General features: G+C 41.1%; 1 long non-coding RNA gene across 1 annotated transcript; it reads left to right on the top strand.

Annotated features, from left to right (window-relative positions):
* Positions 1-7019: 7019 nt before the first annotated feature.
* Positions 7020-10778, top strand: LOC147728945 (uncharacterized). The gene is made up of 2 exons (XR_015309168.1): positions 7020-8020; positions 8120-10778. It is a non-coding gene; the product is annotated as an uncharacterized LOC147728945 (long non-coding RNA).
* The last annotated feature ends 5023 nt before the right edge of the window (positions 10779-15801 follow it).

The raw sequence follows: 15801 nt of genomic DNA, 5'->3' as shown, positions 1-15801 counted from the left end.
AAGGTCCAGAGTTTCGTTTCAGTCAGGATAATCTAAAGTCTCTAGACTCAGGTCCTACCTATATACAAATCTTAGGGGCTGGATTACCTGCTAGGTCCCTCCTGTGGGTGGGACCAGGGAAGGGGGTGGTTACACGCCTTTCCCTTTGTCCAGTTTCGCGCCACAGCTGGGGCAGGGAAGCCCCAGCACCGGTTTGAACTGGACTATGCATGGGACACCTTGTGTGCCCCAGGCAGTGTCTCAATCCTTTCAGCCCTCCCTGTCCCAATACACAAAGTTCTGTCTGGGGCGGTGCTAGCACCTCCCAAGGCAGGAAACCTATTGTCCAAGCCTCCCTCGCTGGAAGAGCTCCCAGCAGCAGGAGGTCAGACTTGTGTCTGTGGCAGCAGCATCAATTTTGTGATGCTGAGGCTCTGGTTAACTTTAACCGGGAATAGTAGGAACAACATGTCTTCTCCCTCTAGAAGGGTGGAATGCTACCCCCGTCGCCAGGACTGGTGAGGGGGTAGTATCCCAATTCGTATGACACCTTACTCGACATGTTTTGATAAAGCCAAACCATAGTTAGCATCTAACCGCGAGGATTATAATGCACTTAAGAGTATATGGTATTGCAATATCCCAGAACAGCTAAAGGACATGGTTCCGAAAGCTGCAGACAGGCTCAGCTCATGCTTGAGCACCATCTCACATAAAACCTAGCACTCTGCCTCCAGGATTGTTAAGGCCTGCCATAGGAGTGACTTATAGGTGTATATGTGTCCAGATATAAGGTTAGATATAGGTATACTATATCTAAGCAAGGGGTGATTACACCACCTTGCCCCAGCTGAGTGATCAGCCAGTTGTGTCAATTTGAATGGCCAACCAGGGGTGGCAAAAGATATGCTGCAGCCCCTAGTAGGCTTTGGATGTACCTATGCCCTGGGTACCTATGGTACACTGTACAGGGGCTTATAAGGTGATCCAGTATCCAATTGGTAATGTACCTAAAGTACATTGTAGTGAATTTAGAGAGAGAACAGCTGGGCTGTGGGTCCGATTAGCAGGCCAACAGCCACATTAAGTCGAAAACCAGTGAAGCAAAAAGCAAAAAGTGAGGTGACCATAGGAAAGCAGACCCTACTCTCCTACAACAGGTTGTCCCGCCACTGTAGGAAAGATTCTGAAAGTGATCCAAAAATAAAATTGAATGGAACATTCCTTTTGTTAGTCAAGCACCTGACAACCCCATAGCTGAGACAGAACTGAATTATGAAACCAATATTACAACTTACATCTTTGCTATTAGTAATTATTGGTAAAGGTGTGTGTGTGTCAGCAAAGGGGTACTCAGAGATTGACCCTGCAGCAGGCTAAAATTGTATGTTTCTTGCAATCTTCTGCAAATTACTAGCTGGTTTTAGATCCCCTAGACATTCTGCCCAAGAAAAAGGGCCAACTTACTAATTTGAATCAGGGAACTTCCTGCCCTGTAGTCCAGGCACCGTCTGTACATTACACAAGGACAGTGCCTTTTGGGCTATGACCAGTGCTGTGCGACTTACAGGGTTATTTATTTTAGTAAGCTCTAAAACTCCTTTCGCCATGGATGGACACACCAGAATCCACAGTACAGTTGTGAAACATTAATAAAAACAACACCCTAATCCAGTGCAGACAATATGTATTGATGTAACTATGGAAAACAAAACATAGTGACAATGAAAGCAATTAATAAGCAAAATATCAAAGAGAATTACAACATTGTAATATTTCTTCAGAAGTTCATTGTACTTAATTATGGAACCAGTCTTTGTTATCCAACCCCTCCCTTTCTAGCGCCTAGCTAAGCTATTTTAGTACCAAAAGTGGGGTCTAAGTTTCTTGAATTGGCCTCTGGCCTGCATACCTTAGCCAAAAAAACAATGCTGTTCTGTTCTCTGAGAAGGTCACTCTTTGTCTCTCTGTCTACGTTTTAGAGATCCCAAGCAAGCAGATAAGACCAACCTGGCTTCAGTGTTTATAAACCTCTGGATGATGTTTTCTGCTATGTCCATGCTAACCTAATCTCCAGGAATTGGAAGATTTTCCTTGGCCTAATACTGGTCTTTACCAGTCTTAAATACACGTTATTTTAGTATATTGAAAATAGCAGGCCTCATGATGAATAATTTAAAGCCCAAGACTGAACATATCAATGTTCTTGCACCTTCGCTAAAATCCATTACCTATTATAAATCATATCAATACACGTATATGAATAATTTATCTGCTCTCAAACTATAGTAAAAGAATATTCAATAATCTGGTTATTCCCAGATAGTTCATTCAGTCATCTCAGATCTTTGCATGTTTATGTGGGCAGTCGTGTGATTGGTAGATTTAGATCTTGAGTGTTGTACGGTGGCCCATCAGTCGTGCCCAGTTTTCGAAGGTGGGAGGTTCCTTAGTCTGCCACTTCTGCGTTTAAGATTACATACCTTAGTGTAATGTTCCCTGGATATCAATTATCCAGTGAAGGGAAACAATTGCCACTGGACTTCCAGCAGAAGTGTGCTACTTTACAACCTCCAAGCCTACTGAGTAAGTTGCGAACCCTGACAGAATATTGGAATTTTGGAATGGGAAGAGTTTACTTTCTACATTATTCTGAGCAGGATAAGCTCTTGTATAAATGAATTACTCACACAATTTCTGAGAAAAACTGGACAAAAATGCATACTGCTATCCAATGTGCACTGCAAACAGACATGTTGAGGATTAAATATTTACAGATGGGGGACAATAATGCAAACCAATTACTTGGGGTTATTCCTGGCAATTCAGTTACACATACATAGTTCATATTGAGGACCAGAACTCCCCCATAACCTACCGATCACTCATTTTCTAGTGCAGAGGAACTATCTACACCTACTAAGAAAATTCTCATATTGGTAAAGACAGCTATTTTGATGTAGGGTCTCTGTCCCAGGGAAAACAAATAGCCATAGTTTCACCCATACCTACACTTCAAGTGGCTACTTAAGCTATTATACCTAATTCAGGAGCTCTATACCTTTGTTAGGTGCAGCAGGGCCCAACACTAAATGAAACTGACAAAGTATGGGCACAATCTGGCACTAGAGAAGGACACATATCTACAATGTACATCAACTATTCCACAAAATCCAAACATCTTACCCATACATGAGTGAGTCCTATATGGATGGCTCTGCACAGCGTACGAAAGACGATAATCAAAAATATTCTGTCGCTTGCGATGCAGTGAAAGGAGGTTTTGAAGACAGCAACCTTAAGGTGCTGTGTACGCATACCAATGGTTTAGGTGATTCCACTGCACATATATCTGAAATACATGTCCTTTGACATGCTCTTTAGAAGGCTCATCCATCAATTTTCACTGTGTGTCAGATTCAGCATTCTGCGTACAAGGTTACAATGTGGACTTGCCACACTGGTGCCTAAATGGATTCTGGGATTCAAAAAGTAAATTGATAAAAGCAAAAAAGCTCTGGTTAAAATTCTACAGGTCAAGGTTCCTTTGGTTCTTGTACAACACATAATGGCCCATAGAATTGAAGGAATTCATGCTAAAGGGAACTGTGCAGTTGAATTTGCTTCAATGACTGCAGTATAAACCTTCAGGGTGGCTGCTATGACTAGATCTCACCTGAAGATCAATGCATCAATCAAGTCTCCTTAAAGTACTCATATTTCTCATCAAACAAAATGTTCCCATGGTTTTTATACTGGGATTGGAGAATTGCATATACCTAATGAGTAAGGTAGATTAGACTTCATTAGGTCAGCTCTTGAACGGCTAGCTTCTGCTCACTTTGGCATCAGTGCTCTAGCAATGCAACAGAAACAATACTGGTGACTTTATTTAACTATGAATGCAAAAAAAGTACATACGTAAAGTTTGTGATCAAATGAAGCATTCAATTGCAGTAAGACCAGCATTTACTCCCCTCATGAAATCTAATAAACCCTTCATTGTCAGTTTCCTTGATCATGTTGGCCCTACGCCAATAGTCAATCAATATAAGTATATATTGGGTGTTTTTGATTTTTCCTTTTAAGATTTCTTTGGGTGCGACCACAAAATACTGTCCCTGCCCAAATAGCCATAGAAGACATTGCGGTGCCTAGAAGCAATGGGAGGAATTCATACATTTTCTGCTTAGATGTTTTTGGATGCTATGTCTGTTCTCAGGGTATGACTGCTATATTATGCACCTTTTCCATATGCACCTTTTCCATCCGGAATCAAAAAGCATGGTTGAGCAAGTCAATGATATACTTAAGGAAGGCTTGACTGCAATAGTATTTGACAAAGGATGGTCATTATTTCCTAACCTGTGCAACGTTCTAATGTTATGTTAAATTGTATTTATTCAGCGCACGTACGCCCATGGGCTTCATGGCGCTATCGAAGTTTGTGAGAGCACAGCATAACACTTAAAAGTACATTTTCGCAAGGGTACATTTCGCACTTATTTAGGAATAGGCCTGTCTAAAAAGCCATGTTTTAAAGGCCTGTCTGAAAGTGAGAAGAGTGTCGCACTGTCTTAAAGACAATGGCAGGGAGTTCCATAAGGAGGCGGCAAGGTAGTGAAAACCGCTACCGCCCTGACGTTTTTTCTTAAATGAGGGGACCATTAGCAGTTCTTGGTGGGCTGAACGAAGGTTACGTGAGGGAGTGTATTTACATACCAAATTCCTTATGAATTTGAGACCCTTGCCCTGCAAGGCTTTAAAAATAATGCAGCCGGCTTTGAATGCAATTCTCTGGGCTACCGGTAGCCAGTGAAGATTTTCCAGTCCTGGCCTAATGGATTGCCATTTAGGTTGTTTACTAATGAGCCTGGCTCTGGACATACTGTAATCTCTTTAGCTGACCTGCTGGAAGACCTAGGTACAAACTATTAGAAAAGTCAAGCCGAGATACAACCAAAGCCATAGTTACCTGAATCAAAGCCGAGTGAGTTAAAAAATGGGCAATTTTCTTTATTTTTCTCAGTTGAAAGAAACTGGATGAAACTACCGTCCCTACATGACCTTTAAGCGATAGTTCCTCACTGACAGTCACCCCTAAGCGCTTAACTGTGTGGGATTTGGTGGGAGGAGTTCCCATATCAGATGGCCAGAAATGGGGTCCCCAGCTAATTTCACTTTTCCCGGGCAAGATGAGTTCTGTCTTGCCCGGGTTGAGTTTAAGGTGGTTCAGATTCATCCATCTCTGGATATGGGACATAGTTTTTTTAAATTCCACCACGGCAAAAGGGGGGGTCCAGAGAGAAAACAAGTTGCAAGTCATCTGCATAGTTAAAGATTGTAACTTTGTGATTTTTCAGAGAATACAGTAGAGGGCGTAAATACACATCACTAAATAACTTACCTAAAGGAATATTAGAGGTCTAAGTCCCACACCACATGCGTTTTGGTATTACACTGTATGTATCTGATCTAGATCTTCCTGCAAGGGTGGTGGAGTGAAGAGCAGATTGATCTGATCTTGTTTTTGTTACACAATGGGATATAGCCTTTACAACGAGGTAAATACATTGCATGCCTTAGCCTTGCATTATTTTGCACACATATTTTCTACAGAGAATATGCATTTACAACGCATGCCAATACCACGTATTTAAGGTAAGTTGGGTGGGTGGCGCGTCTCCCCCACAAATACATTGTTTTTCAATCAAAAAGCAATGTGTGGTATTGGACTGCGATGTAAATGCATAATCACTGTAAAAACATGCTCGCTAAAAAATGCGAGGCAAAGGCATGCAATCTATTCACCAGAGTTGTACCGTCAAACAACCTTACAGAATATGCATGAAATTAGAGAGGTCCTCTCCATTAAAAAGTATAACGCCACCTAAAATAAAGCTGCTTTCGAGCAGCTTTCAAAAGAGGGAAAATCAGCTAAGAAAAGGTTCATTGACAAGCAAGTCTTCGAAACATCTTACAGACAACCTGTTCCAAATCTTGGTGTCACTTCCTAGTGCACAAAAAAATAGAAAGGTGTCACTCAATTCTGTTCAGTGGTTTCCCACCAACACCAAAATGCCTCCAGATTAGTTCTGTAAATCTGCTCTCTATTCTGGAAACACCTCAAGAAGATTATGGCAGTGTGTTATGGCAGAGTTTTTGGCTTTACTTAGAAGTGATATAGATCATTAATCCTGCTCGCATCTAGTATAGGTATTCTTAGCCTGTGTTGGCCCTTTTTCTAGACCTAGAAGAGGATAGCTGCTTAATATGCCTTTATTCTTGACTTTAACCTGTCTATTGCCTATTGGCTTTGACATATTAGACATATTGGTATGGTTCATGTAGGTATTCTGACAGAGCTAAGGAGCATTTCACCCCTTTCAGGCCTAAAGCTAGAGAGACTCCATCTTGATGGAAGCAGAGAGGCTTTCTAGGGCAAAAGTAATGTTTATAGTTAAGGCTGTTGTTCGCTTGGAGAGAACCGGTTCAGGCTGGCCCTTATCGAAAGAATGTATTTTTCCCCACTCCGAAGACACAACTTCAGGCTGGCCAGCTGGGAACGTGTCCTTGGTACGGGGAGGTACAAGAATTTGGTGGGCGGCAGGTTACTGGCCGTAGCTTTCCATGAAAGGACAAGCATCCATATTAGCGAGCTACAGGAGAGGAGGAGTGTTCATTCCAGCTTGTGTGCAAGTCAGTTCAGTTTTGGAAGTCAGTGCAGCGTGGTGTGCAGTTCAGCGTGGTGCTCAGACCAGCTTGGAGCACAGGACTGCAGGGAGCCCAGAACAACTTGGAGCTCTGAATAGCTTGCAGAGAGAGAGAGGATGTCTGCTGGGAGCTGCAGAATAGAGTGCAGTTCTTGAATGGAGAAAGAAGGCAGACGATTACTGAAGATGAGGAGAGAGGAAGCAGTGAAGGCTGCCAGCTGGAGCAACTGAACCAGAGGCGTGGTGATGTGGTGAAGGAGGGAGAGACAGAGAGAGCCCTAATCCCACCAGAGGCAGAGAGAGAAATCTTCCTTCTAATAGGTGAGGTAGTCTGACTTAGTTACACTTACACTTTCTAATCTTTTCCCTTTCAGCGGAGTGTTCCTGTTATGTGTAATCCTTCTCTTTCAAGCGGTGTGTTCTACCTATAGCCTTTGTTAGATTTGCATAAATGTTTATATTACTGTAATAAATGTCCCCAGTTTATAACTAACTGGCGTGTAGTCCCTATTCTTGTTCACTAAAGGTAAATGGCACTTCTAGGTAATTGCTGCATGAATGGATGAGTAATCCCAATCAGGTGAGTGGTGATCACATAAATAGGGAGTGAGTGAACCTTTGATGCCAAGAGCAGAGAGTACATTATATAATCCGGAACCATATCTAAAGTCATCATTGTAGTTTCATCCCGAGTAGACAGCTGAGATAATATCCCAATATATATATATATATGTATAGGTGTTCATAGGAATGTGATCGTCGTTTGACATGCGGCGTTAATGAGAGCACTGGAGTGTCAAACCAGTGTGTAAAGCCACCGGATTGTGGTAAAAGACTAAGTGAGAGCGGTGAGAGGGAGATCACCGTGGATGTTTCGCAGGATCGCGAACGCTGGAAAAGAGAGCATTGGGTTCTGCAGGCCCGTGTGTAGACACGCCGGATTGTGTGTCAGATCTGCCCTGGGGTAGAACGGTCTGGGTCGAGGCGACCGCGAGACCAACTGATGTGAATAAGTGTAGTGTATGGATATCCCTAGTAATCTTAGTATAATATGAGCTTGTATATTGCGAGTTCCCTATCCTCAGGTAGGTACCAGGTGCCTGGATAGGTGGTCCTGAGGACGGAAGGTGAGTACGTTTTGGCTGGGTCATAGGGGCCCCTGGGGGCTGATCCCATCTAAACAGAAAATCCAGCCATTACATTTTGGCGTAGTCGGCATCTTACGAATCCTGTGTGACCCCATGTGTTGTGAGTAAGCGCCAAACATTACATTTTGGCGTAGTCGGACAGTTTACGAACTCTGTGTGCCTGGCCATGTGTTTAGAGAGGTTCCCATGTGTTGTTAGTGAGTGCCATGAACGCCAATTACATTTTGGCGTAGTCGGACAGTTTACGAACTCTGTGTGCCTGGCCATGTGCTTAGAGAGTTGCCCATGTGTTCTGAGGGAATGCCCTGAACACTAGTTCCATCTGGCGTAATGTTGCAGTTTATGTAGCCTGTTAGACCTATTGGCTTGAACAGTTGCAGCGTGAGGAGATTGTATTACATCATGGCATTTGGTTTATTCAGGGTGGAAGGAATGGTTTTCATCTTGGTGTTTAAACTGTCAGAGTTGAAGGATGGCATTACATGAGGAAGCCAGTTACATCTTTGTGATGGTCCAATTGTATAAATGTGTGTAAAAAGTGCTTTTAAATTGCCCATTAAATTGCTTGCTGCATCTGCTTATGCTGTGCAATATGAAATGTGTTCATTTTAATATGATCTGTGGAGTTTTTAGAATATAGCTCCTTGTAAATATGACTTATAAATAGCGCCATTTTAATGTGCCTTGTGAGGTGCATGTTCTCATGTTGATCTGCTGTGTTGCTTGTGAATGGTGCTTTGGATATATTCCTTGTGAAAAGCGTGTCGTTTTTTGAGTTTGTTTATTGTCTTGTAAATATGGCTTTAGAATAGCGCCATTTTAATGTGCCTTATGAGGTGCATGTTCTCATGTTGATCTGCTGTGTTGCTTGTGAATGGTGCTTTGGATATATTCTTTGTGAAAAGCGTGTTGTTTTTTGAGTTTGTTTACTGTCTTGTAAATATGGCTTTAGAATAGCGCCATATTAATGTGGTTTGTGAGGTGCATGTTCTTTTGTTAATCAGTTGTGTTCCTTGTGCATTGCGCCTTGGAAATGTTGTTTGTGAAAGGCTTGTCTTGTAAATATGGCTTGTGAATAGCGCCATGTGGTCATGGCTTGGACAGGACATGTTCTCATTACGTTTGGCAGGAGAGAGCTGGATCTTTCTCGGGTGCTTGGGGATAACGTTTTTGAAAATATGTACGTGTCATTTGTAAACGTGAAGAAATGTGCTAATGATTTTCCCATGTAAAAATGGACGTTGGGAAATGTTTCTATTTGAGCTGCCAAAGGGTTAATATCTTGAGTTGAGGTGGCAGCCTTTATTTTTTACATGCTGTCAACATGCATGGTTATCTGACCTGACTATAAAAGTCAGTGAATTATTTTAAGGATTTTTGATGGTTTGATTTTGACTTTTTTTTTGGTTCCTTGGTCAGCCTACGTGCTTTGTCAGTTTCTTGACGGAAAGGTAACATCTTGTGTTTTGAGAAGAGTTCTGTTCATTTCACATTCCTTTTGAAATGCGTCTACGTATTTGTGTGGGTTCACTTTGGAACTGAAGTGTTTATAAATCAACCAGTGAATTACGGAGAAAGCTGTTCTTTTAAAATGAGAGAAATGTTAAAAAGATAGCCCTAGAGTGCACGCTACGAGCTGTTTTCATTAATTATTTCTGTGAGGGGTTTCCATCTAGACAGGAATGTGATGGTTGCAATAATAATAGGTTTAGAATAATAAATCTTGCCCGACAGTGCGTGGTAACATGTGCTTTTAATTAGTGTGAGGCAACCATGTGCTTTTAAATGAAAAAAGTTAAAACGTGACATTATTATTTTCCCAAACGTGAATTAAAATGTATGCTTTTATAAATGTGTCATCAAAAAATGTGAACTTAAATATAATGTTGAAATGAATATGCATTTTATGCTGTTTTACAAATTATTTCTCTTTGACAAAGGGGCCATGTTAATTCGTTTCTCAAATGCAGAATGTATATAATTTGGTGTGCAAAAGATAGTTGCCCCTTTTAAATAAGTGCTCATATTTTTAAATGTTTTGTGGACAAACGTCTTTTTAAAAAAAAATTGGATCTTTTTTAATTGGCAATACACTGTAACAGAATTGTTTTTTTTATTAATATTCGCCTCCGTTAGTTTGAGAATCAGGCCATGAGAACAGGCAAAAGGAATTTGTTTTTTGACCTTGGCAGCCCAGCTGGTCTGCGCAGACAAACTTTTTTTTCATTCTGCAAGTTTCGATCACGTCCCAGTGTGTTATGATGGGCTACAATCCAATTTTCTTCCGCGCACGGCTTGTTTATTTAAGGGCGGGGTGGCCTGGGCTTCTCTGACCATGGAAATTGGGAAGCTTGCAGTGCCCTGCTGATGCTGTCATCATTTGGCAGTGTTACAATTTTTTTTTCACACTGTAGCATGACTCTTGCCCAGAAGGGTGAGACTGACTTAGTTAGGATTAGGGTATGTTAGGCCCCACTCAATGTTGCTAAAAGTTAAATTTTGAATGTTTTAATTAATTAGGATATTTTCTTTTCAATAATGAAAGGCACCCGGGGTGCTTTTTAAATGGAAAATTTTATTTTACAAGAATAATGATACTTTTTCTCTGGTTTCTAGGATTGCTGCAGTTGGGGTGCGTGCGTGCATCTGCCCACTCCCTTTATTTGTTTTAGCTTTTTATTTTCATGTTATTATTTTAGTTTATTGTTTTGGATGATGGAACCAGACCAGACCAGACCAGACCAGACCGGGTGATGGATGGCCACATTGGAGGAAGTATCCAGGATGCAGGGTGGTGGCCTACACTGAAGAATTTGGACATTAAATAATCCCTTGGACAATCAGGCCCCACTTTTAAAGCAAAAAAACGTGTCACCTATTGTGACTAAGTTATTTAATTCCTTGGCCTGCAATACTACAAGCAGGCCCCACTTTTAAAAAGAAATGAAACCCAAACATGTTTTCTTTGTTACAGGATTGTAAAAGGACTTGATCCATAATCCCTTGTACAAGCAGGCCCCACTTTTGAAAAAAAATGAAACCCAAACATGTTTTATTTGTTACAGGATTGTAAAAGGACTTGATTCATAATCCCTTGTACAAGCAGGCCCCACTTTAAAAAAAAATATGTCACCTATTATAGTTTTTCCGAATGAAGGACTTTTTTCAATGATGGCGCACACATGTGCTCCACTGTGTGATTTAAGCTTGATGTTACACTAGTAATCTTGTAGACTGGGGTTGTAGTTTTTTACTGTTCTTGCATTTTCACCTTAATTGATCAAAGGGTGGTTACCTTACAATTTAGATGGTTCTGGGTGGTGTGTCTTTTAGTATGATTATGTGTTAATGTTTATCCAGACCTTGCAACAGTTTGTCATGTTTATTTCTCAGATTTCACCTTAAATTGACTAATGTCAGCAGGTAGGCCTCATTTAGGCCTATTGTTATTTTCATCTCACATATTAGCACCTACACCAATAGTTTCATGAGTCATCATTAGCTTAAGTTGCCTATAGTACGTAAGGCTCATTTAGGCCCTTTCTTGTTTTCTCATTAGAAGTTGAAACACATTTAGCCTTAAGTTGTCCGAAGTAGGCCCATTTAGGCCCCTTGCTGTTTTCATTCAACACATAAGCCCCTACATGACTAGATTTCACCAGTTATCATTAGAAGTTGAGGCACATTTAGTTTGAGGATGCTTTGGTTAGTTTCTGTTGTTATCAGATCCAATCTCAGATATGTTTCAGCATTCAGGTCAAGGGTGCTTTGATTTGTTTTTAGGTTTCTATTCCCTACAATTGAGTTTCAGGTGGAATTTTCTTGAGTTGTCAGTGTTTTTAGGGAGTTTTTTAGGTTTTTGATTTGTTGATAGATTGTGTTGATGTTTGTTTATTTAGATGTTATTGTTTGTCAGATGTTCGCAAGATAAGGATCTAAGGGTGGATGGCAGGGATATTTAGCAGTGATATAGATCTTAATCTTGCTCACATCTAGGATAGGTATTTTTAGCCTATGTTGATAGATTGTGTTGATGTTTGTTTGTTTGGATGTTATTGTTTATATAGATGCTCGCATGATAAGGATCTAAGGGTGGAATGTTATGGCAGAGTTTTTGGCTTTACTTAGAAGTGATATAGATCATTAATCCTGCTCGCATCTAGTATAGGTATTCTTAGCCTGTGTTGGCCCTTTTTCTAGACCTAGAAGAGGATAGCTGCTTAATATGCCTTTATTCTTGACTTTAACCTGTCTATTGCCTATTGGCTTTGACATATTAGACATATTGGTATGGTTCATGTAGGTATTCTGACAGAGCTAAGGAGCATTTCACCCCTTTCAGGCCTAAAGCTAGAGAGACTCCATCTTGATGGAAGCAGAGAGGCTTTCTAGGGCAAAAGTAATGTTTATAGTTAAGGCTGTTGTTCGCTTGGAGAGAACCGGTTCAGGCTGGCCCTTATCGAAAGAATGTATTTTTCCCCACTCCGAAGACACAACTTCAGGCTGGCCAGCTGGGAACGTGTCCTTGGTACGGGGAGGTACAAGAATTTGGTGGGCGGCAGGTTACTGGCCGTAGCTTTCCATGAAAGGACAAGCATCCATATTAGCGAGCTACAGGAGAGGAGGAGTGTTCATTCCAGCTTGTGTGCAAGTCAGTTCAGTTTTGGAAGTCAGTGCAGCGTGGTGTGCAGTTCAGCGTGGTGCTCAGACCAGCTTGGAGCACAGGACTGCAGGGAGCCCAGAACAACTTGGAGCTCTGAATAGCTTGCAGAGAGAGAGAGGATGTCTGCTGGGAGCTGCAGAATAGAGTGCAGTTCTTGAATGGAGAAAGAAGGCAGACGATTACTGAAGATGAGGAGAGAGGAAGCAGTGAAGGCTGCCAGCTGGAGCAACTGAACCAGAGGCGTGGTGATGTGGTGAAGGAGGGAGAGACAGAGAGAGCCCTAATCCCACCAGAGGCAGAGAGAGAAATCTTCCTTCTAATAGGTGAGGTAGTCTGACTTAGTTACACTTACACTTTCTAATCTTTTCCCTTTCAGCGGAGTGTTCCTGTTATGTGTAATCCTTCTCTTTCAAGCGGTGTGTTCTACCTATAGCCTTTGTTAGATTTGCATAAATGTTTATATTACTGTAATAAATGTCCCCAGTTTATAACTAACTGGCGTGTAGTCCCTATTCTTGTTCACTAAAGGTAAATGGCACTTCTAGGTAATTGCTGCATGAATGGATGAGTAATCCCAATCAGGTGAGTGGTGATCACATAAATAGGGAGTGAGTGAACCTTTGATGCCAAGAGCAGAGAGTACATTATATAATCCGGAACCATATCTAAAGTCATCATTGTAGTTTCATCCCGAGTAGACAGCTGAGATAATATCCCAATATATATATATATATGTATAGGTGTTCATAGGAATGTGATCGTCGTTTGACATGCGGCGTTAATGAGAGCACTGGAGTGTCAAACCAGTGTGTAAAGCCACCGGATTGTGGTAAAAGACTAAGTGAGAGCGGTGAGAGGGAGATCACCGTGGATGTTTCGCAGGATCGCGAACGCTGGAAAAGAGAGCATTGGGTTCTGCAGGCCCGTGTGTAGACACGCCGGATTGTGTGTCAGATCTGCCCTGGGGTAGAACGGTCTGGGTCGAGGCGACCGCGAGACCAACTGATGTGAATAAGTGTAGTGTATGGATATCCCTAGTAATCTTAGTATAATATGAGCTTGTATATTGCGAGTTCCCTATCCTCAGGTAGGTACCAGGTGCCTGGATAGGTGGTCCTGAGGACGGAAGGTGAGTACGTTTTGGCTGGGTCATAGGGGCCCCTGGGGGCTGATCCCATCTAAACAGAAAATCCAGCCATTACACAGTGTTAACATCGTTGGCCTCATTCAAGAGAGTAATTAGTCTGCTGTTTCTTCAGCTTTACATCCATCAAGTGCTGTCATCAATGTGGTGCAAGCATCATTTTCAACAAATTAACCTTCTCCAGCCATATCAACAATTGTCACTTCTGCAAATGTAATCTTGTGCACCACTGTAAGAATCTACATCAATTGAAATCATACAGATCTAAGAAATCTCATTATCTTGAAATAAGCCTGATCCAGACCTTGAAACAGGAGCTATTTTCATTTTCCTTCTGTCTCTTAAGGAAACCTAAGAAACAACCACGTCTGTGATTAGCTGACACTACAGATGGATTTTTACATGTTGTTGGGGCCGTGAGAGGTATAACCATCCACCACGGTTCAAGATTTGGATGTATGCTGCAATATCATCATCCCTTTTGTGTCTTACAATATTAATTATAATGTTGATGATGATGCTTAGGCACCACCTTCCTGAAAGTCAATAACCTGTAGTTTAGAAATTGCAGCTGAATTCTTATTTTAACAAAGCTAAAAGGGATTACAGTGCTCTTTACATCACTGTATACAATTTCTTGATAGCAATTTATGGGAATGGGTGCCTTATCAAATTTTGGTCCAAACTGAAATTATTCAAATTCCTTATGTTATAAGAATCTCATTGGATGATGTTGTCACTCCAAGACCTTTTGAAAGTGCACTGGACAGCAATGTGGAGAAGTGTGGCTCACTGGTTAGAGCAGGCAGACCCTGAAGCAGAGGTCAGACCAGGGACCAGGGTTCAATTCCCGACGCGGCAGGGTCTTGAGCTCAAATGTCCATGGACTCGATAATTCTCGCTTCGGTGCCTGACCTAATCATGGGTTCACACTCTGCAACTCTGGAAATTAAGCTTGCTTAATCTCCACAACGGCCCCCCCGCGGCGGGATGCCTGGCTTTCACCTTGGGGATGCCCTGTAGGGGCTATCTCACAGGGAAAAACCAGGACGGGTTCCCAAGGCAAGCGCGGAGATACCCCTTTGGGGGTCGATTCTGGCGCTATATAAGAATATAATAATAATAATGCAGTTAAACAACTATTGACTACCTTTCGTTTGTAAACTTGTTTGGACAATAAAGATCAATATGTTGCTGTGGAGAATTATCTGGCTCTGATCTGCTTCCATCGCAAGGGACATCATTACATTCAACAATCTAGCGGCCAGAGGGAAGTTTTTCCAATTTTAATAGCGATGGTAGATCTGACCCATTGGCATTTTATTATTGTAAAGAACCAGAAATGCTTAACTAGATTTTAATTAATCTAAGGTTCATTAAAGTTCAATTATTCATATTGGAAGAAAAATATTAATGACAAATGTATTTGAGGGAACTAAACCTTGGGAAATTTAAGGCATGGATGCCCTGTTTAGAGGATATAGGATTCCAGAAAAGTTATATTTTAAAACAAGACTGTGCAGCAAACAACTTGCATGAGTTTTGCTTCCCTAAAATATTTAAGAATACCATCACTAATGAGAATTAACGTGACACACTTGGAAACGGAAAGAAACCACTACTGATAATGATTTGAATTCATATTTAACATACTATTTAACATTCTTTTGTTCTGATAGTATAGCTTTATGACAAACAGGTGATTATACATGTATGTATAGGATTCTTTGAAAAGCTAGAGTCCATTAGCAAATAGACCGGACTCTAGGTGTAACATATTCCTCTTTGGCTGTATCTACTTATAGCTTAGGGAAGTTGTACAAAATTAGGCTGTTATAATCTAGTTTGAGTGCAGTAAAGAAACATGTCAAACATAAGTCACTATCTGGATTTGAGTGAATTTTGGGGGGGAGGAACCACATTCTGTAAAGAGTAAAACGTTTATAGGTAACATGAATTATGCTCTTACAGAAGAACAGGTATACCCTGAGAGAGAAGCTGCAGTAAGAATTATGTATGCTGATGGGGACATAATGTAGACCCATTTCAAAGTTATGAACAAAAGCTTTCAAACTCTTCCTGTTAAAGATCTAAAGCAGTGATAGTGGAGATTTTATAGATACTTTTAGAAAGATTTGAATTTTTTGTAACAAG

The sequence above is a fragment of the Lissotriton vulgaris genome, chromosome 2_2, assembly GCF_964263255.1.
Source record: "Lissotriton vulgaris chromosome 2_2, aLisVul1.2, whole genome shotgun sequence".
Classification (NCBI taxonomy): domain Eukaryota; kingdom Metazoa; phylum Chordata; class Amphibia; order Caudata; family Salamandridae; genus Lissotriton; species Lissotriton vulgaris.
Note: the sequence above shows the minus strand (reverse complement) of the source record. Positions and strands in the feature narration are given on the sequence as shown.